This window comes from Carcharodon carcharias, chromosome 1 (assembly GCF_017639515.1).
Source record: "Carcharodon carcharias isolate sCarCar2 chromosome 1, sCarCar2.pri, whole genome shotgun sequence".
NCBI lineage: Eukaryota > Metazoa > Chordata > Chondrichthyes > Lamniformes > Lamnidae > Carcharodon > Carcharodon carcharias.
In genome coordinates this window covers 151,969,366-151,991,363 of record NC_054467.1, presented here as the reverse complement: position 1 = coordinate 151,991,363, position 21,998 = coordinate 151,969,366, and the positions used below count along the sequence as shown (strand labels likewise).

General features: G+C 42.2%; 1 protein-coding gene across 3 annotated transcripts in view; it reads left to right on the top strand.

The window, feature by feature from the left end:
- Window positions 1-21,998, top strand: part of lnx1 (ligand of numb-protein X 1) — a 277,592-nt gene that overhangs the window by 76,025 nt on the left and 179,569 nt on the right. The window contains exon 1 of one of the 3 annotated variants that reach the window (XM_041200633.1): window positions 17,099-17,173. The exons of the other annotated variants lie outside the window; for them this stretch is intronic. The gene's annotated coding sequence lies outside the window, so the exon portion shown is untranslated. Of the gene's footprint in view, window positions 1-17,098; window positions 17,174-21,998 lie in introns of those variants that run through there. 3 annotated transcript variants of the gene reach the window in all.

Sequence of the window (21,998 nt, the reverse complement as noted above, 5' to 3'; positions counted from 1 at the left end):
GAAAGGATCTTGACCAGAAATCAAGAAGTGGAATGAGTATGGGTGGATATTAGGAATAGCAAAGCTCAGAAAATGCTGGTGGGAGAAGTTTACAGGAGTAGTTATACCATTGGACAGAGCATCAAACAAGAAATTATTGGAGCTTGTAACAAAGGCAATATCATAGTTATGGGGGATTTTGATCTTCATTTCGATTAGACAATTACAATTAACTAAGGTGGTCTGGAAGATGAGTTTATAGAACACTTGTGAGAGTTTCCTAGAACAAAATGTTGTAGAATCAACTGGAGTTAAAGCTGAAAAATGCTGGTAAAACTCAACAGGTCTGGCAGCATCTGTGGCAACAGAAACAGGGCTAATGTTTCAAGTCCATATGGCTCTTCAGAGCTCCCCTTTAGCTCTGAAGAAGGGTCATATGGACTCAAAATGTTAACTCTGTTTCTCTCTCCACAGATGCTGCCAGACCTGCTGAGTTTTACCAGCATTTCTGTTTTTATTTCCGATTTCCAGCATCTGCAGTATTTTGCTTTTATCTTAGTGTTAAAGCTATTTTAGATTGCACAATGAGGCAGGTTTAAATAATGTCATAGTAAAAGATCCGCTGAGAAATAGTGATCATAATACCATTGAATTGCATATTCAGTTTGAAAACAGCATTGCTAATCATAAACAAGGATCCTAAACTTAAAGCCAAAAATGTGGGTATGAGGAGAGAGTTAAGGTTGATTGGGTAAGTAGACTATAAGGTATAAAAAGCAGCAAGTAAACAGTTGGAAACTTTAAAAGGAACAATTCAAAATGCTCAACAAAAATGCATTCCATTAAAACTAAAACTCAATGAGAAAGACCTATGTATGGCTTACTAAGGAGGTTAAGGATAGTATTAGTATAAAAGATGAGGCTTATAACGCAAATAATGGAAATAAACCTGAGAATTGGGAATGGTTTAGAAACCAGCAAAGAGACACCAAAAAGTTAATAAAAATGTAAAAAAAATGAGTAAACTCAACAGGAATGTAACAATGGATTGTAAGACCTTTCACAATATAGAAAAGAGAGTATCTAAAGTAAACATTGGTTCCTTAGAAGCAGAGGCAGGAGAAATTATTATAGGGAATGAGGAAATGTCAGAGACGTTCAACAAGTATTTTGTGGCCGTCTTTGCAGTAGAAGACACAAGTTACATACCAGAAATAGAGGGTAACCTAGGGGCTAATAAGAGTGAGGAAATTAAAGTAATTAATATCAGCAGAGAAAAAGCACTGGAGAAACTCAAGGGACTAAAATCCAGCAAACCCCCTGGAACTGATGGCCTACATCCTAAGGTTCTGAGAGTCATAGCTTCAGAAATAGTAGATGCACTGGCTATGATTTTCCAAATTCCCTAGATTTTGGTGCTGATTAGTTGGCAAGTTGACGCTGATTGGCTGAGGCATTGCCATGGAGAAAGCAACAGGGAACTATAGGCTCCCAAAGCTCCTGGATAATTCTCAAAAGATGCAAGTCTTGAACATATTCCTTTTATCTGCAGACAATGAATCCCTGTGTATGAATGCATGTTGCCTCTAGCACAAGTATGTGACTCACATTATGAGCTCAACTGATTATCTTAAATTGCTTGTTCGTATAGCTATTAGTACACTCAGGATTGTACAACTAGTGCTGCCCAATTGCAGAATCACAACTTTTTTTGGATTTTGCGAATACGGTTTGTACTGTGCCTATTATGAACAATTGAAGAAACAGGCTGTTTGATTAAATCAGCCAACCGCTGGGACATATTTTTGGGATATTTTGCCTTGCCAACCAATTAGCATGTTTTTCTCCGCCAGTATAAATTGTTGTGATTGTTTGAAATTTAACATTTTTACCTTTATCCTGATGAATGCTAGACAAAAAGCTTCAACAACGTCTCTCTTTTCAGCAGTATTCAAATTCTGTTTCACTAAGTGACTATTTTTATACCTGAAACACATTTATTTGCTTTTGAAAACCATCATTAGGATGGAAGGATTAAAGTTGAAGCCTTTATTGGTAGTTAGCTTTCAACAGCATCTGATTGATTGTACAATTCATTGGTAGGTTTTATTATCTAGAATTCATCAAATATAATTTTTTATAAAACAAAAGGTCCAGATTTCTTCCTTTTTTGAAGGTGCTGACTCCTGCTGAGGTAGAGTTCCTTCTGCGAAAGTGAATGCGACCAAGCTGTTTAGCCATGAATAACATTAGCATGATGATTATTCTGCATTTACCAAATGTCACTATGTAATCTGGAACAATTGCTTTTCCCCATTCATAAAGGTTTTGAAGCCACCCCTCCATCCTTCAGACTGAGGTCAGCACAGATTGGAGATGAAACTTGCAACCGCCCTGGTCTGTGTGGGTCAGATCCACTCCAGGCAGTGTTTTTACTAATTCAGCTATTGGCAGAGCTACCTCTTCATGGTGACATTTACCTTTGGCAGCTAGCTTTTCTACTTGAAAAGTCTAAACATTTGCTTATGTATAATGTATCAGAACATTGAACACTGGTTCATTTATGTTTGGTCATAAACATCCACAACCATGTGTGGCCTTGTTGATGCAACAATTTGTTCTTTTGTATATTGTATTACAGTAAATAGTTTTGGTTGCATCCAGTAGTGTTGTGACAAATTTTGAGGTGCTGGAACTCTAAGAAAATGTGATGGCCATATCATTTCTAAATCTACTATATAAGTTGCTATGTATTAATCATTTGAGTCCCCAAAAATCAGTAAACTATGCTTTTTAAGTGAAAGATATTAGTGCTGGTAGGCGGTAAGCATTTTATTTTGAATCATGTGATATTTTGAATCTCTAGTGTTTAGCGTGGCTAGAATTTCATTACACAACAGTTCAATTATTTAATTCAAGCCTATTAAAAACATGAATTACAGAAAACTCTGCTTACCTCTGACTGGGGGATGGTATATAGAGGGGCCACTGCTTTTCTTGATTTATATTTATAGCCTAGGCCTGGGTGTACAGACACAATTTCAAAATTTGCAGATGATGCAAGACTTGGAAGTACTGTGAACTGTGAGGAGGATAGGATAGACTTCAAGAGGATATAGACAGGCTGATGGAATGGGCAGACACGTGGCAGATGAAATTTAATGTAGGGAAGTGTGAAGTGATACATTTCAGTCAGAAGAACGAGGAGAAATGACATAAAATAAACAGTAAAATTCTAAAGGGAATGCAGGAGCCCAGGGACCTGGTTATATATGTGAATAAATCATTGAAGTTGGCAGAGCAGGTTCGGAAAGCAGTTAATAAATTATACTAAATCCTGGGTTTTATAAATAGGGGCACAGAGTACAAAAGCAAGTAAGTTATGAACCTTCATAAAACACTATTCCAGCCTTGACGGGAAGGATGTGAGGTTTTTAGAAAGGGTGCAGAAAAGATTTGAAAGAATGGTTCCGAAGATGACTTCAGTTACATGGATAAATTGGCGACACTGGGGCTGTTCACCTTGGAGAAGAGAAGGTTGAGAGGAGATTTGTTAGACATGTTCAAAATCATGAAGGGTATGGATATAGTAAATGGGGCAAAACTGTTCCCATTGGCAGAAGGTTGAGAATCCTAAGGTGATTAACAAAAGAATCAGAGGCGACATGAGGAAAAACCTCTTTATGCAACAAGTAGTTTCGACCTGCAATGCACTGCCTGGGCGTGTGGTGGAGCATGGTAGAGACAGATTCAATTGCGGTGTTCAAAAGGGAACTGGATAATTATCTGAAGAGAAGATATTACAAGGCTACAGAGAAAAGGTGGAGGAGTGGGGCTAGCTGAGTTGCTGTTGCAGAGAACTGGCACAAAGGCAATGCACTGATTGGTCTCCTTCTGTGCTGTAATGATTCTATAATTCCAGTATAGTTACATTCAAGGAACTTGATAAACACAAGAGGAAGAAAGAAGCTGAAGGTTACCCTGATAGTGTGAACAAGAAGGGAGGTGGCTTGTGTGGAACAAAAATGCTAACATGGATAGGGTGGGCTAAATGGCCTGCTTCTGTGCTGTAAATCTCAGGTAAAGCTGCCAACTGGGATGAGAAACACTATAACATGTTTCACATCCTCAGGCCATCACAGCTGAGGAATTAATGTGAATCATTTTCTCTCCCCACACACTCTCTCGCCCCACCACATTCTCTCTCTCCCCCCACTCCTTCACACTCCGTCTCCCCCGCCCCCTCACTTTCTCTCTCAAACTGTCTCCATTCACTCACTTACTCAGATGCCTATGGGCTTCGCTCTGGCTGCCTCCAGCCCCGCTCAGGCTCACCTAAGCCCCATTCACTTGGGTCCTGCTCCACCCTGACTGGGCCCCACTGCATCTGCCTTGCACCTCTATTCCAGCCCATCTGGGCCACACTTGGGCTGCATTGCACTCTGCTCCGGCCCACCTGGGCCCCATTGCAGCTGCCTCATGCATTGCTCCGGCCTACCCGGGCCCTGCATGGGCTGCCTCGCGCTCCACTCCATCCCGCCTGGACCCACTTGGGCTGCCTTGTGCATCACTTCGGCCCAGCTGGACCTAGTTGAGCTACCTGTGCTCCACTCTGGCCTGCCTGGGCCCCACTCAGGCTCACCTGGGCCCTGCTGCTCCAGTTGCCTCATGCTCCACCCCTTGGAACTTACCCAGCAAAACTTACCTTCCCATTTTTTTCTGCTGGTCGTTGAAAATCTAACAAGCTTGACAGGCCACACTGAATTGGACAAGCCTGCTTTAACTAGAAGGTGCTGGAGCAGCACATCCTGGTCGCATCTTGATAATGTGATTTAATAACAGAATGAGACTACAGATTAAAACCACTCAATGCTGTTGCCATTCCCATTAAGCTGTCAGTCTGTCAGCATAAAAATATGATGCATTTCTGTAGTTTGTGGCCATGCCATTTTTTAGTTGCTGGAATAGAGCTGTCCTTCAATGAGAACCATCTCTAGTCCAGCATACAAACTGTAGCATCACCTTATAACCTTTAGTACACTGCATCAAATGTCATTGTTTTCACATCATGATCAGATCTTAATTGTTCCTATACTCCTTTATAATTTCAAGTTTGTGTGCACAAAGAAAAAATATGTAAACTATAATGTTACTATTATTTGGATGTGTTCTTACTAGCATGAGAAAAATCTAATCAATGTACCCATCTAACTTAACTTCAGTGCACTGAGATCATGATTGTTAATTCATTCAGAAGCCAGATGAGGTAGGAAACCAGAAGCCAATCTTTTTACTTAATACTAGATTTATTTACAGAATGCAGCATTACATATATCTACCTCCTCCCTAACCAACACCCAGTGACCCAGCAGTCTTTCTTTATATTATCTTTTGAAATAAACCAAATAATCAACAAAAAAAGTAATATGGGGGGGTGACAGCCCCTGACTGGGCACAGTGATAGGAAGGCAAATGGAATGTTGGCCTTTATTTCAAAGGGAATGGACTATAAAAATAGAGAAGTCTTGGTAAAACTATACAAGACACTAATTGACAGAAATCTTTGTATCCTCACTGGCTATGGATGACGTCCCAGAGGACTGGAGAATGGTCAATGTTGTTCCATTGTTTAAGAAGGGTACCAGGGATAATCCAGGAAATTACAGGCCGGTGAGCCTTACGTCAGTGGTAGGGAAATTATTGGAGAAGATTCTTTGTGACAGGATTTACTACCATTTGGAAGCAAATAGGCGTATTAGTGAGAGGCAGCATGGTTTTGTGAAGGGGAGGTCGTGTCTCACTAACTTGATCGAGTTTTTCAAAGAAGTGACAGAGATGATTGACAATGGAAGGGTAGTGGATATTATATACATGGATTTCAGTAAGGCCTTTGACAAGGTCCCTCATGGCAGACTTCTACAGAAGGTAAAGTCGCACGGGATCAGAGGTGAGCTGGCAGGATGGATACAGAATTGGCTTGGTCATAGAAGACAGAGGGTAGCAGTGGAAGGGTGCTTTTCTGAATGGAGAGCTGTGACTAGTGGAGTTCGCGGGGATCAGTGTTGGGACCTTTGCTGTTTGTAGCATACATAAATGATTTGGAGGAAAATGTAACTGGACTAATTAGTAAATTTGCAGACGACACCAAGGTTGGAGGAGTTGCAGACAGTGAAGAGGATTGTCAAAGGATACAACGGGATATAGATTGGTCGGAGACTCGGGCAGAGAAATGGCAGATGGAGTTTAATCCAGACAAATGCGAGGTAATGCATTTTGCAAGGTCTAATACAGGCAGGAATTACACAGTAAATGGCAGAATAGTCAGGAAGGCATATGGCAGGGGTATTGAGTATAAAAGCTGGGAAGTCATACTGCAGCTGTATAGAACCTTGGTTAGGCCGCACTTGGAATATTGCGTGCAATTCTGGTCGCCACATTACCAGAAGGATATGGAGGCATTGGAGATGGTGCAGAGGAGATTTACCAGGATGATGCCTGGTCTGGAGGTTATTAGCTATGAGGAGAAATTGGAGAAACTTGGATTGTTCTCACTAGAGTGACGGAGATTGAGGGGCGACTTGATAGAAATTAACAAAATTATGAGTGGCATGAACAGAGTAGATAGAAGCTTTTTCCTAGGGTGGAAGAGTCAATTACTAGGGGACATAGATTTAAGGTGAGAGGAGAAAACTATAAAGGTGATGTGCGGGTTTTTACGCAGAGGGTGGTGAGTGTCTGGAATTCGCTGCCAGAGGAGGTGGTGGAAGCAGGTACGATAGTGGTGTTTAAGAAGCAGCTTGACAAATACATGAATAGGATGGGAATAGAGAGATATGGACCCCGGAAGTGCAAAATGTTTTATTTGACGGGCAATATGATCGGCGCAGGCTTGGAGAACCAAAGGGCCTTTTCCTGTGCTGTACTTTTCTTTGTTATTTGTTCTTTGTTCTTAATTAGACCACACCTAGAATACTGCGAACAGTTTTGGTCCCCTTATCTAAGGAAAGATATACTGGCATTGGAGGCAGTCCAGAGAAGGTTCACTAGCTTGATTCCGGGTATGGAGGGATTTTCTTATGATGAGAGGTTGAGTAGGTTGGGCCTGCACTCATTGGAGTTTAGAAGAATGAGAGATGACCTTATTGAAACATATAATCTTCTTAGGGGGAATGACAGGGTAGATGCTGAGAGGTTGTTTCCCCTTCTGGGAGAGTCTAGGTCCAGAGGGCATAATCTCAGAATAAGGGGGCGCCTATTTACAACAGAGATGAGGAGGAATTTCTTCTCTCAGAGGGTAGTCAATCTGTGGAATTTTTTTTTACGACAGAAGGCTGTAGAGGCTGGGTCGTTAAATATATTCAAGGCTAAGATAGACAGATTTTTTTTAATCAATAAGGGAATCAAGGGTTATGAGGAAAAGGCAGGAAAGTGGAGTTGAGGATTATCAGATCAGCCATGATCTCATTGAATGGCAGAGCGGGTTCAATGGGCTGAATGGCTCCTTCATCTTATGGTCTTACTGGAACAAAAATCAAAACATCATAGGAAACTTAACTGACAAAACAGAAATATAATTTCCAGGGGTAATGACGCACCTCAGCCCTCACCGTGCCCATCGATTACGGAAGGCTTCAAGCATACGGGTGGACACCGCATGCTCCTTCTCCAGGGTCACCCATCTGTGAACATAGCAGTGGTAGAGGGGTAAACAGTCAGGTTGGACAACCCCCTCGACTGCCTGTTCCCTGGGCCTGTTGATGGCCATGTTAGCTGGCCCAGGAGCAGGTTTACGAGGAGGTCCTCCTCCCTCCCCCCTCCCTCCTCTGCATGGAAAGTCTTTCTTTATATGTGCTCATGGTACTTAATCACTCAATCCTCTTTACTGTGTACCCTTAACTTTGATAATACAATTAGTATGCCATTAACAATGATCAGATTTCTCTGGCAAACTATGAGGGTTTTTTCCCCTTTTGCCTCGGTGCATGGTTTTGTGTGCTGCTAAAAATGTACCCCTAAATATTCTTTGGTCTGTGTTCAATTACTAGTTTTCTATCTTTCGCTCATTCTGTATTTCTAACTGTCAATCAGCTTCTCCTTCTTTCATTCTAATTCAGTAAAGTAACTGAAAATCTATGTGCAGTAGTTCTGCTATACAGATGAATACACACTATCGAGAATGCCTCTTTGAAATGGAAATTGTGCTCTAAGAATACAAGACTCTAGCAGGGTAATACTGCTTGCTCCCTAACTAATTGCAGCTGTCTATCACTAGCAGTAAAGTGTGATCCAGATGTAACTAAATGTGATAATTTTGTTTAACCTCTTCCTCTCCTACTACTGGTAGCTTGGTGGAAATCAAAATAACTAAACTAATTGAATGGAACGGTTGTCATTTCCCACAAACCAATTCATATCCCTCCTTCAAAATAAAACTACAGAGTCCCAAATTCAGGTTTTTTTTCACATTGGTGCAGCTTTTATTGCTGTTGCTGGGCCATGTGCAAAACATATTGAAACTCTTTCAATATTGTTGATCTGTTTTCCTCAACTGAAACAGTACTGTGATTGTGGAAAGCCTCAGGCTCTCTTCAGCTTCTCTACCCTACATATCTGTGTGGTTCCTCAGCAAGTGAAAAGTGGGATATTATTTACTGTGCTGAGAGTTTGTAAGGAAAGTTCCAGCCCCAAAAACTCCTCAAATATATTTGAACATTGGCTGATTGGGGAGCCCTCTCCCACCATGTGTTAATCTAATCATTTGCAGTTTCATGATGTATTTATATTACTAGTTTACCATTGGTAAATTCAAAATTATATAATAAAATTAATAATGGAAAATTATGGATAGGAGAGAGTACATGCTTAGATTCTTAGTGTGCGAAGCTCTGTGCTAGAGCACTGAAGGTGAACATTTACTCCACTGTTTTATATTTGCCATTGATACTGCTTCAAGGTTCACCTCTTGGGTGGGTTGGGGGATAGTAGTGTGACTTAATTTATCTTACAATGTTGTCTCTGAGCTTGTGACTGTTATCAGCAATGGCGATGCAAGGCAAAAGCAACAGTAAGTGTGTTGTATTGTCTATCTTCAATTATAGTTGAAGGCCAGTGTAAACATTTTGTTAAAAATCCATCTATTTTTCAATTTGAGGTAATCTGAATTAAGCATTATTAGTGTTTTTTCTTTATGCATTTGAAAATGATTTATTTTTCCATGCCCATTATTAATTGTACTCTTTGTTATTCAACTTTCAGTAACCCTTTGACAGCACTGCGTAATTGTGCATATCTTAAATAGAAAGATGGTATTCAGTAAAGGCAATGTTAAGTTGAGTAGGGAGAATGTTTGAAAGCAGACTTCACAATCAGACGAAATAGTGAACGAGCAGTGAGTGGCCTCAATGAAGAAGTGGATGCAAAAGCAGGGAGGCAAACTTGAGAAATAAGCTGTTGGCAATTAATTGTGGGGGTGGAGGGGGGTGGTGGGGATGCGGGGTGGGTGACGGAGTGCTCTCTGGACATGCATGAGCAATTAGAGCCAGTGCCTTTCTGAACACAAAGGAGTCTTCAGAGCTCCCTGAATATTATTGAGAGGAAAAAAGGAAGTGTTTGTGTTGCCTTTTGGGAGTGGCTTGAGGTATTTTACATCACTAAAGAATATAGGCTTTTCAAACAAGAACCTTCAACAATATTCGTACAGTGATTTGAGAAATCACCAAGGGGATGGGAAGATTCAAAGCATTTGACAACATCCTTTGCCTTGGTACGCTTTGAAGTTCCATTTGCCATTGATACGAATGATTACCTCTCAAAAAATATTACTGCATCTTTTTTATGATGTGTCTATGCTCCATTAAAATACAGGTTTCAATATTTATTGCTTTTGTAAATTTGTGGAATATCCAAGAGACTCCATACCTCTCGCCCTGTAAACCTGCAGAGGTTTGTTAGTGAAGAAATTTTTATTTATTTGTATGTAAAGAATTGTAGTCAGATTATTTGAGCCTAATAAACAGTTTAATCAGCTTTGCTGTATTATAATTAGGAAGAGGAGATTGGAATGGTGTTAAGTTAAATTTTGCAGGGAAGTATTGTAGGTTGATGTGTATAAAGTATGTTTGAAAATATGAATTTTAATAAGATTCTTTGTATACATTTCTGTAATGCCTTCTTCCAATTTTGTTTTACTGTTTTATAGACCATATTTTTACTAGTTGGTTTAAGCAATATTGGCATCCATGGCATTGAAGGAATTGGCATGTGAGCTGGCAATACAAATTAGTACTGAATTATCTTGACCTTATCAGAGTTGCAGGCAGAGGAAAATTGGTTGTCCAGTTGCTCAGCTTTTTAATTTTTTCATGGGGTGTGGCACTTGCCCATTCTGAGTTGCCTATTAGAAGATGATGTTGAGCTGCTGCCTTGAACCACTGCAGTTCATCTGGTGAGGGTACACTCACTGTGCTGCTAGGGAGGGAGTTCCTGGATTTTGACCCAGCGACAGTGAAGGAACGGCGATATATTTCCAAGTCAGGATGGTAATTGACTTGGAGGGGAACTTGCAGGTGGTGGTGTTCCCTCTATCTGCTGCCCTTGTCCTTCTAGGTGGTAGAATTTGTATGTTTGAAAGGTGCTGGCAAAGGAGGCATGCAGTGCACTTTGTATACGGTAGACACTGCTGCCACTGTGCACTAGTAGTAGCAAGTGTGAATGATTAAGGTGGTGGATGGGGTGCCAATCAAGTGGTTTGCTTTATCCTGGATGGCATCAAGCTTCTTGAGTATTGCTAGAATAGTACTCATTCAGGCATACGGAGAGTATTCCATCACACTCCAGACTTGTGCCTTTTAGATAATAGACAAGTTTTGGAGAGTCATGAGACATGTTACCCTCTGCAGAATGCCCAGCCTCTGACATATTCTAGTTATTTCAGTTAAGTCTCTGCTCAATTGTAACCCCAGGAGGGTGATGGTGGGGTTTCAGCATTGGTGATGCCATCAAAATACAAGAAATGACATCTCTTGTTGGAGATTGACATTACCTGACACTTGTGTTGCATAAATATTACTTGCCATTTTTGGATGTTGTCCAGATCTTGCTACATAGGGGCACAGACTGCATCAGTATCTGAGGATTCGCATCAGTCAGCATCCGCACTTCTGACCTTATGATAGAAGGAAGGTCATTAATGTAGCAGCTGAACATAGTTGGGTCTAGGACACTACCTTAGAAAACTCCTGCAGTGGTGTCCTGGAACTGAGATGATTAGCTTCCAACAACCACAACCATCTTCCTTTGTGTTAGGTATGACTCCAACCAGTGAAGAGTTTTCCCTCTGATTCCCAATGACCTCAATTTTTCTAGGACTCTTTGATGCCACACTCAGTCAAATGCTGCCTTGATGTCAAGGGCAGTCACTTTCACCTCACCTCTTGAGTTCAGCTCTTTTGTCCATGTTTTGACCAAGGCTGTAATGAGGACTGGACCGAGTGATCCTGGCAGAACCCAAACTGAGCATCAGTGATCAGATTATTGATGAGTAAGTGTCGCTTCTTAGCACTGTCAATGACACCTTAAATCACTTTGCTGATAAGGCAGTAAATGGACAGATTGGGTTTGTGGATAGGGCGTATGTGGGAAATATTCCACATTATTGTGTAGATGCCTTTACTGTAGCTATACCGAAACAGCTCTGGAGCACAAGTCTTCAGAACTGCAACTAGGATATTGTCAGGACCCATAGCCTTTCTTGTCCATTCAGCCATTGCTTGCTATCACGTGGAGTGCATCGAATTGGCTGAAGACCGGCATGTGCGATGCTGGGGACCTCAGGAAAAGGCTGAGATGGATTATCCACTCGGCATTACTGGATGAAGATGGTTACAAATGCTTCAGCCTTGTCTTTTAAATTGAGGATGGGGATATTTGTGGAGCCTCCTCTTCCAGTGAATTGTTTAATTGTCCACCACCATTCACGACTGATTGTGGCAGGGCTGCAGAGCTTAGATCTGATCCATTGGGTGTGGAATTGCTTAGCTCTGACTATAGCATGCTGTTTCCACTATTTAGCGTGTATGTTGTCCTGTATTGGAGCTTCACCAGGTTGACACCTCATTTTTAAGTATATCTGGTGCTGCTCTTGGCATGCCCTCCTCCTCTCTTCATTGAACTAGAGTTGATCCCCTGGCTTGGTGGCAATGGTAGAATGAGGGATACTCCAAGTCATGAGGTTACAGATGTGGTTGAATACAATTCTGCTGATGGCCCACAGCACCTCATGGACGCTCAGTTTTCAGTTGCTAGATCTGATCTGAATTTATCTCATTTAGCACGGTGGTAATGCCACACCACACAATGAAGGGTGCCCTCAGTGCAAAGGTCCCCACAAGAACTGTACATTTGCACTCCTGTCAATACTGTCATGGACAGATGCATCTGCGACATTGGTGAGGGCGAGACAAATAGGTTTTTCCTCCTTCTTGGTTCTCTCACTACCTGCCACAGGCCTAATCTGGCAGAAATATCCATTAGGACTCAGTCTGTAGTGGTGTTAATGAGTCATTCTTGGACTTTGAAACCCCAACCATTGTAGATTCTGTACCCTAGCTATCCTCGGTACTTCTTCCAACTGTTATTATTTAAATGGAGAAAGACTGCAGAAAGCTGCAGCACAGAAGGATTTGGGGGTCCTCGTGCATGAATCACAAAAAGCTAGCATACAAATTCAGCAGATAAAAAGGAAGGCAAATGGAATGTTAGCCTTTATTCCAAAGGGAATGGAGTATAAAAATAGGGAAGTCTTGCTAAAACTATACAAGACACTAGTTAGGCCACACCTAGAATACTGGTGAACAGTTCTGATTCCCTTACCCAAGGAAAGATATACTGGCATTGAAGGCAGTCCAGAGAAGGTTCGCTAGGTCGATCCTGGGTATGGTGGGATTTTCTTATAAAGAGAGGTTAAGTAGGTTGGGCCTGTACTCATTGGAGTTCAGAAGAATGAGAGGTGACCTTATTGAAATATATAAGATTCTTCGGGGACTTGACAGGGTAGACGCTGACAGGTTGTTTCCCCTTGTGGGAGAGTCTAGGACCAGAGGGCATAACCTCAGAGTAAAGGGTTGCCCATTTAAAACAGAGATGAGGAGGAATTTCTTCTCTCATAGGGTAGTCAGTCTGTGGAATTCTTTACCACAGAGGGTTGTAGAGGCTGTGTTGTTAAGTATATTCAAGGCTGAGATAGACAGATTTTTAATCAGTAAGGCAATTGAGGGTTATGGGGAAAAGGCAGGAAAGTGGAATTGAGGATTTTCAGATTAGCCATGATCTGCTTGAATGGTGGAGCAGACTCAATGGGCTGAATGACCTACTTCTGCTCCTACATCTTATGGTCTTATGGTCTAATGGTGTTCAAAAATGGAGGAGTACTGATTCATCAGCTGAGAGAGGGCAGTAGGAGGTAATCAGAAGCAGATTTCCTTGTCCATGCAGGTGGGACAGAGCATACCCAGTGATGGTGATGGTGGTGTCTGGGATATTGGCTATAAGTTATGATTCAGTCAGTAAGTTGCTTGACTAGTCTGTGGGACAGTTCTCCCAATTTTGGCATAAATGCCCAAACGTTAGTGAAGAGGACTTTGAGGGTTGACTAGGTAGGGTGTGCTTTTGTCGTTTCCAATGTTTCGGTTGATGCTGGGGGCTTCATTTGGTTTATTCACATTTAATTTTTCCTTTGTGGCTTGATACAATTGAGTGCTTTGCTAGGCAATTTCAGAGGGCAATTAGAAGTCAAACACATTGCTGTGGGTCTGGATCATTACTCTAATAACATTACAATTGTGTTACTGTTCCCTTTCACATGCATTGGTGAGGCAGATCAGAACCATGAGGGCACTCCAACATGGCGCTTCCCTTGCTGGCCAACACAGAAGGGCTGCATCGAAGACTCCCCAAGCAGATAAGGAGATTGGGATAGAGGGGTAACCCCTCTGCAGGGCTATTCACTGATGGGGCCTATGGGATTTCATGTGCCGTCTTAATTGGACTAAATAGCTGCCTATCTCTGTGGAACAACAGCTGACCCAGTTCCCAGTCTGTCCCTTGGAAAGTCCCCAGAGGCAGGAATGCACCAGGAAGCTGTCCCAATGGGTTCCCCACTGCCTCCCCCACCTCAATTTTCCTTTTCCCATCCAGCGTCCAACTTTGTCTCCTTTGGGGCTTGGAAAATCTAGCCCAAAATAACTTGTTAAATAACCCGAATTGTTAAATGCATCATCACCATTAGTTAAAAAAACGGTGGAAATCAAATGATATAAGTGGCTTTGGGCATGGATATATCTGCAACTGCGATTGGAATGATTGAGTCCGTGGATGGCAAAGGTCTGAGATGAGGGTTTCAGCAACAGTTTTTTAATTTTTTTTATTCATTCACGGGATGTGGGCTTCGCTGGCTAAGCCAGCATTTTTTGCCCATCTCTAGTTGCCCTTGAGAAGGTGGTGGTGAGCTGCCTTCTTGAACCGCTGCAGTCCATGTGGCGTAGGTACGCCTACTGTGCTGTTAGGAAGGGAGTTCCAGGACTTTGACCCAGCGACAGCGAAGAAACGGCAATATATTTCCAAGTCAGGATGGGGTGACTTGGAGGGGAACTTCCAAGTGGTCGTATTCCCATCTATCTGCTGCCCTTGTCCTTCTAGATGGTAGTGGTTGTGGAAGGTGCCATCTAAGGAGCCTTGGTGAGTTCCTGCAATGTAATTGGTGATGGTACACACTGCTGCTGTTGTGCGTTGGTGGTGGACAGAGTGAATGTTTGTAGATATGGTGCCAATCAAGCGGGCTGCTTTGTCTTGGATGGTGTCAAGCTTCTTGAGTGTTGTGGGAGCTGCACTCATCCAGGCAAGTGGGGAGTATTCCATCACACTCTTGACTTGTGCCTTGTAGATGGTGGACAGGCTTCGGGGAGTCAGGAGGTGAGTTACTAATCACATGATTCCTAGCCTCTGACATGCCCTTGTAGCCACAGTAATTTTATGGCTAGTCCAGTTCAGTTTCTGGTCAATGGTAACGCCCAGGATGTTGATAGTGGGGGATTCAGTGATGGTAATGCCATTGAACATCAAGGGACGATGGTTGGATTCTCTCTTGTTGGAGATTGTCATTGCCTGGCACTTGTGTGGCGTGAATGATACTTGCCACTTGTCAGCCCAAGCCTGAAAGTTGTCCAGGTCTTGCTGCATTTGGACATGAACTGCTTCAGTTGTCTGAGGAGTCACGAATGGTGCTGAGCATTGTGCAATCATCAACGAACATCCCCACTTCTGACCTTATGATGGAAGGAAGGTCATCGATGAAGCATCTGAAGATGGTTGGGCTGAGAACACGACCTTGAGGAACTCCTGCAGTGATGTCCTGGATATGAGATGATTGACCTCTAACAACCACAACCATCTTCCTTTGTGCTGGGTTTGACTCTAGCCAGCTGAGAGTTTTCCCCCGATTCCCATTGACTCCAGTTTTGCTAGGGTTCCTTGAAGCCACACTCAGTCAAATGCTGCCCCACATCACTTTTAGGGGGACTTTCGGGCAGATCTCTACCTACCAGATGAGCCACATGTAGGTGGCTTTTCAGTGGGTGCAGGGCTAGGGCTTGCTTGGCGAAGGGGAAGTGGCTTCAGGCAAGGGAAGAGGCTGCAGGACGAGGGCTGTATTGGGGAAGGAGGGTATCCCAAGGTGTGTGGGGCATATGTTGATCTGTGCAAGTAGCTTCAAGATGGTGAGGGCTGAGGAGGCAGTCTCCAGAGGAGATGAGGCCAGATGGACATGTGAGGGTATATGTGTGAGAATGGACGGTGATGTCCCTTGAGCTGACGGTGAGTGAGATGCCAGTGAATGTGTGATGGGTGTGAGTGTGTAAATTTAGAGTGTTGAGATGATTGACATACCCTGCTGGCATGGCTAAGATCATTGATCCTGTATCTGTATTTGATGGCCAACCTCTTCTGTGCAGCATTGGCACTGACCGCCATTGCCACCGCTTCCCAAGCCTGGCTAGTCACACTGCTGCCTATTCTGCTGCCAGAGCTGGGGTAGAGGACATCACAGTGGGCCTCCATGGCATCCAAAATGCATTCCAGTGATGCATCACTAAACCTGGGGGCTGCAGTCTTTTTGCCTTTCATGGACATCTTCTCTGCAACACTTGTGGTCTGGAAGCACTGAGAGGTGTGCACGCAGCTGGACTTTAAATATTGTGCCCAGTGTGATGAAGCTTCGAGGTGTCGGCATGGCGGGCAAATGAGAGACCATCTGCCATCGAAACGGTGTGTTTTCCAGGAATGTATAACTAATGCGGCTGGTTTGGGATGATATGGCATGTTTCACCTGCCCGCTATCACACTTAATGCAAATCTGGGATGATTTCGCCCAGTGTCATTGGGAATTCAGGCACAGAGAAAAAGACACACAAGTTATAATCATAGCTGGACAGAAAATCATGCAGACTGCAATTAAGGTGCAATTACTTCCATGGCTTAATTCACAATGTGCACTCCCTTGGTATAAAGCTCTTAGACCTTTGTGCATAGTGTAGGGTGTGACAAAGCAGATGTCATGAGATAAGCCACAAGTTGTGTACAGCAACCTGAAAAACAGCCAATACAAAGGAACAAGCAACTACCAGTCTGGAAATGACTCAGAAATATTTAAAGAGGGGATGTCTTAAATGGAAAAAAATCCTGTTTAGGGACAAGTCCCTATGTCTGAAAAGGGAGAAGAAAGAGATTAGTGTTGTTTGCATTAACGTGATATGACATGTAAATGATGGCATAATGCACTCCCACATGATTTATAAAATGGATTTTCCAAATATTCTCTTGTGTACATGGTGCCTTTTTTTAAAAAATGTCTTTGGTTGCTGTATAGATGTCTCCAGGGAACCAGAAACCTCTGAGCTGAATATTGCATGTTAGGGCGGGATCAAAATCTGCAATTTTGCAGTCTGCAGATATATATGAAAAAGGATTCTACGTTACTAATTGGCTGATCCTTAAGCAACTTCATTTTTGTCCAATGACAATCCTTTATAAAAAGTATTCAGCTACAGTGAGTTCACAATGTGCTTCTGTGGATTTAAACGGATGTAAATCCTCTTTGTAACTTTTTCTGACAAAGGAGATGATTTCCTAGCACCAGACATAGGTAAGTTACAATGATCAAACTTCTTCCTATTTATTCTTTTTGCAGTTTTATCTGGAAAATTCCTATCTGCGTGAGAGCGTACTGTGACATGTAGGACCACCATTCCTGACACTTTGTAACTTTATCCAGGTTTAGTAGAACCTAAATTTTAATAACTTCAACTCGTTTTTTTAGTTTAATTCCTGTTAATTCTATCTACTTGGTGAAGTTTCACATCTGTGTGTAGTAAGTAATTAACTCCATTAACCAGAGCACTTTAATTATTAACTTTTGTATTATTGAATTTATTGAAAAGGGAACAATCAAATTTATTGTGAAAATACAGTATTAAAAGAGAAAGTAACAAAACCTCATTATTAAAGATTCACACATACATAAATATAAGCATTATATTTATTCACCACATGGACTGCAGCGGTTCAAGAAGGCGACTCACCACCACTTTTTCAAAGGCAATTAGGGAAGAACAATAAAAATGCAGGCCTAGCCACATTCCTTGGAAGAATTAAAAAAATTATCATGATTGCATTCAAACTTGAAGCTACAAGAATCTGTGTAGAAGTTGCATCACATAGAGAATTGGAGAAATTAGATAAGAGCTTGCATTTATACAGTGCCTTGGCCACCTCGGGATGTTCCAAACCACTGCAAAGAGACATCCTTGAAGAGCAGCTGTAATGTAGCAAACACTGGAACTAATTTATGCACAGCAAGGTCCCACAAGTAAAATAGGATAAATTTACCTGACAACCTGTTGTTAAGTTATGCGGTTAAGGGATGAATTTGGCCCTAGGACTACAGAGAGAACTCCCTTGCTCTTCTTCCTTTACAACACCTGAGAAGGCATACCTCACCCAAAAGATAGCAACTCTTGACACTTGGGCACACCCACAGTATTGGCACTCTGACAGTGCAGCATTCCCTCACCACTGTCCTTCCAACAGCATGGTACTTCCTCAATATTAGTGCTGCTGAATGTCACCCTGGATTATGGGACTCCAGTCTCAAGACTGGGGCTCAAACCCACAACCATCTGACTTGGAGACAAGATGAGCCACAGCTGGCACTGAAGATTAGGAAACAACAAAAGAACCTTATGGAAACAAAACATATTTATATATAATGCTGAATCATAACCTCAGGACATTTCAAAGGGCTGTACAGCCAGTGGATTCCTTTTGAATTGAACTCACTGCTATTAGGGACCTAAGAAAAACTTGCACCAAGCAAGGTCACATCAGCATCAAAAGGGGTAAATGGCTGGTTAATCCATGTCTGGGTTTGTCACGTGAGGGAGGGATATTGGCAAGGACACTGCAGAACTCCTTGTTCCTCATCAAATTCAGCCATAGAATCAAATTCCAACTGAACAGACAGATGAAATCTCGCTTTAACATCTTATCTGAAAACCAGCACCTGTAATAATGTAGCACTCCTTCACAAAAGAGGAACATTTAAGAGCCAGCCTAGGTTATGTGCTCAAGCTCTGAAATGGAACTTGAACCCACAATCTTCTGACTTAAGGTAAAAGCTGTGTTTACAACCAAGCCAATCTAATTCTTGAACATCAATGAGTGCTCTTCATCCATCACTCCAAGAAAAAAATTTAACCAATTTGATGAGAGAGGAAAAGAGTTAATGGGCTGAATTTTAGTTTCAGGGTCCAATCCGGACTTTCAGATTCCAGATCGGGAATCTGGAAGTGGCCATGGCAGGACCACGGGTGGCAGCTGGGCTCTGCAGCTGGGAGGGCCAATGGAAGTTCCAGAGGCTCTGGGCAGCTAGCAGCTCCACCTCCACCAGGGGTGGAGGGCACTGCCAGTGAAGTGGGTGGGGAGGTAGTCTGGTAAGGGCAGCGCAAGTCAGAGATATCCTCTGAAAACTTGTAAATGGGTCAAAATGTACTGCGACCACAGTTGCCAAGTATCATTGCTGAGGGGGTTCCCCTCCAAAGGATGGCATATGGCCATGACTTTCAGCCTAGCAGATTGATGCTGGGCTGCTTTGCAGGACATGCCTCTCACCCCTCTGGCCTGCCCGCTGGGAAGCCACCGCCATTCACACAACCATAGCCACACAGTGGAGCTTGTCCGCAATCTGTAAAATCCAGGTAGCGTATGAAGAGAGCCCTCAGCTGACTATTTAATTAACCCAATTGGCTACCCTCCACCAGTGGGTGAGTAGCCAACACCTCCCAGAAGTCACATCCCTGAAAATAGACCAGAGACAAGAACATGGCAACAGACTGGCACTCCAGCCAGTTGTGGGAAATTACTGGTGTAAATGCCTCCTAACCAGCCAGTCTTACGATGAAAACTCATCCCAACCTAAGGCTGATGACCTTTCATCAGATCTCAGGAGAAAGCAATGATGGTGAACAAGGTAAAAGAGACAAACAGGAAGTCCTGTCGAAGAGAAGAGCAAAACTTCTTCAAGGTTGGGATTCTTGGAAGAGCAGTGGCAGTGAACTAAACACTAATACGAAAGCAAGATACTGTGGGTGCTGGAAATCGGAAATAAAAACAGAAAATACTGGAAATAGTCAGCAGGTCAGGCAGCATCCTTGGAGAGAAACAGAGTTAATGTTTCAGTTTGCTTTCATCAGAATTGAGATCCATGTATACACCAGTAAATTTGTTATAGTCTTTGCATTTTGTAGAAACCATGCTGGTTTACCACATAACCGTGTCAACAAATTACAAGATAACGCTTGATCTTTGAAGTCCCAATGCAGAACTTTGCATGAACAATGCATAGAAGAAGGGTATTATGATTTGTACATAATGTGCATTGAAACATTTTACACTAAGATTCTGTTATTTTGTGTTAAATGGAAAATTAAACTGCTCCATCTCCTGTGGGAGGAGGACCACGGACGATTTCAAATAGGAATTGAAATAAACAACATATTTTAGCACCACCTCCACAAGTTGAGACAGATTCAGAGATTTTTTTTTTAGGAAGGTCCCAGTGACTAACAACAAAAACAAAATCCAGTTTTACATACAGCTGCCTGTTCTCAGAAAGCCAGGTTAAAATAAGATATTTATGGGCGTTACCTGATTGCAAATTTTTCAGGCAGGTTCTATTGCTGTTGAGGTTTGGACAAGTCTGTTACAGTCATTCTGCTGATATGGCATTGTGGTTGTTCGTTAAGATTTACAGTGCGATGTGTTATGTATTTGCTGAGCTGTAAAGGGTGACAATGGTTTTGATATTATTTTCTCCTTTCTGATTCTCACTAGTATGATTCCAGCTTTGTTTTTCAAATGGCAAATAAACACAATGAACGACATCATTGCTCCACTGATTGTATTGCTGATCCATCTCTGTTTACTGACCTTGGGAATTGTCCGATATGACAGTATTGCAGCAATCAATATCTTTTTATAGTGCAAAGAATTACTTTAATTTTTGGCCTGGTCATGCCCCTGTAGTCTGTTTTTCATCCAGCATATCTGTATTCACAGAACTTGCTTAAACTGCTCACATGCCAACTGGTAAATGAAACTAGTTGGAGATTTAGCATTTAATTTTCTATTTAACTTTCCCCTTTTTTCTCCTTTGTTAACCCAAAAGCAGAGGTTCTTGGTGGCTTTCAGTTGAAGGGGAGCCAGCAGCTTTCCAGTACCTGCACCTAGAAGTGCCAAGAGCCCATGCCTGAACAGTCATTGTTTGTGGCCTGCTCCGTGTGCCTGCCTTTGCAGAGGAAAACCAATCTAGGCTAAGTGCCTTCCCAGACAGCTACCCCTCCCCCAGCACTACTACCTTGTGCTGTTGCTATAAGAGATGGAACCCTGCTGCATACCGTGGGCAGAAATTCTTAAGAGGTTAGCAATTCTCACCTACAGTGTGCAGCATTATCACAGTCGCACCCGGAAGTAAGAGCCTCAATTATGCACTGGGGGGGGGATGAAGAGAAGACTGAATTAACTGAGATAGGGAAAGAGGAGTAACAGTGACAGACTTAATTGAGCACAATAAAGGAAAATGCCAGCACGAAGGGGAGTAATTGCGAGAGGGTGGGGTGGGGGGGGGCGGTGGTGTCAGTGAAGGGGGAAAGAAGAGGGGAGTGCCAACTTTAAAAAGAAACTGAATAAATTTTCTCCCCTGAAATAGTTTGTCAGCTGCTACTGATTTTACACTAAGGAAGAACAATTAATTCTCAAATAACAAATAGGGAAACATTTTTCTGTAAAATGGTGAAATGACTCTCCCTTTTTAGATGGGAAAAAGATCAGCTTCTGTATTCATTATAAATTCTAAACTATCTCAAAATGAACCAAATAAAGTGTGAAAATTTCTAGAGATTTTTCCCTGGACCCTTCAACATATTCTCATTCAAGCTATTCCCCCTGCAATAGTTATTTAAAAAATTACATTTTGAAATGTATTTACTTTGTTATATAGACATAAGTGACAGCCAATTGCACACACAAAAAAGGGCTTATTTCTGGTATATTGGTTGGAGGGGGTGTGCTGTTCAGAACACTGAGATAACTCCTACTTTTATTCAGACATTGCTGATGAAGCTTTTACCTGAACAGCGGGGTAGGGCACGGCATCAGTTTAATATCTCAGCCAAAAAACAGAATCTCCAATGATAAAGTATTGCCTCAGTGCTGCACTGAATTGTCAGCGTGCATGATATACTCAAGTTTTTAGTGAGGCTTAAACCCCAAACCTCAGTCACAAGAGAGTGTTATCAAATGAACCAAACTGAAATGTACTCGTGATGCTTTTGCCTCAGGGACAGAGCCTTACGACAGGTTTAAGCGCATATCCAGCTTTTTTCTCATTTCCCGTTGGGAAATTTCTTTGATGT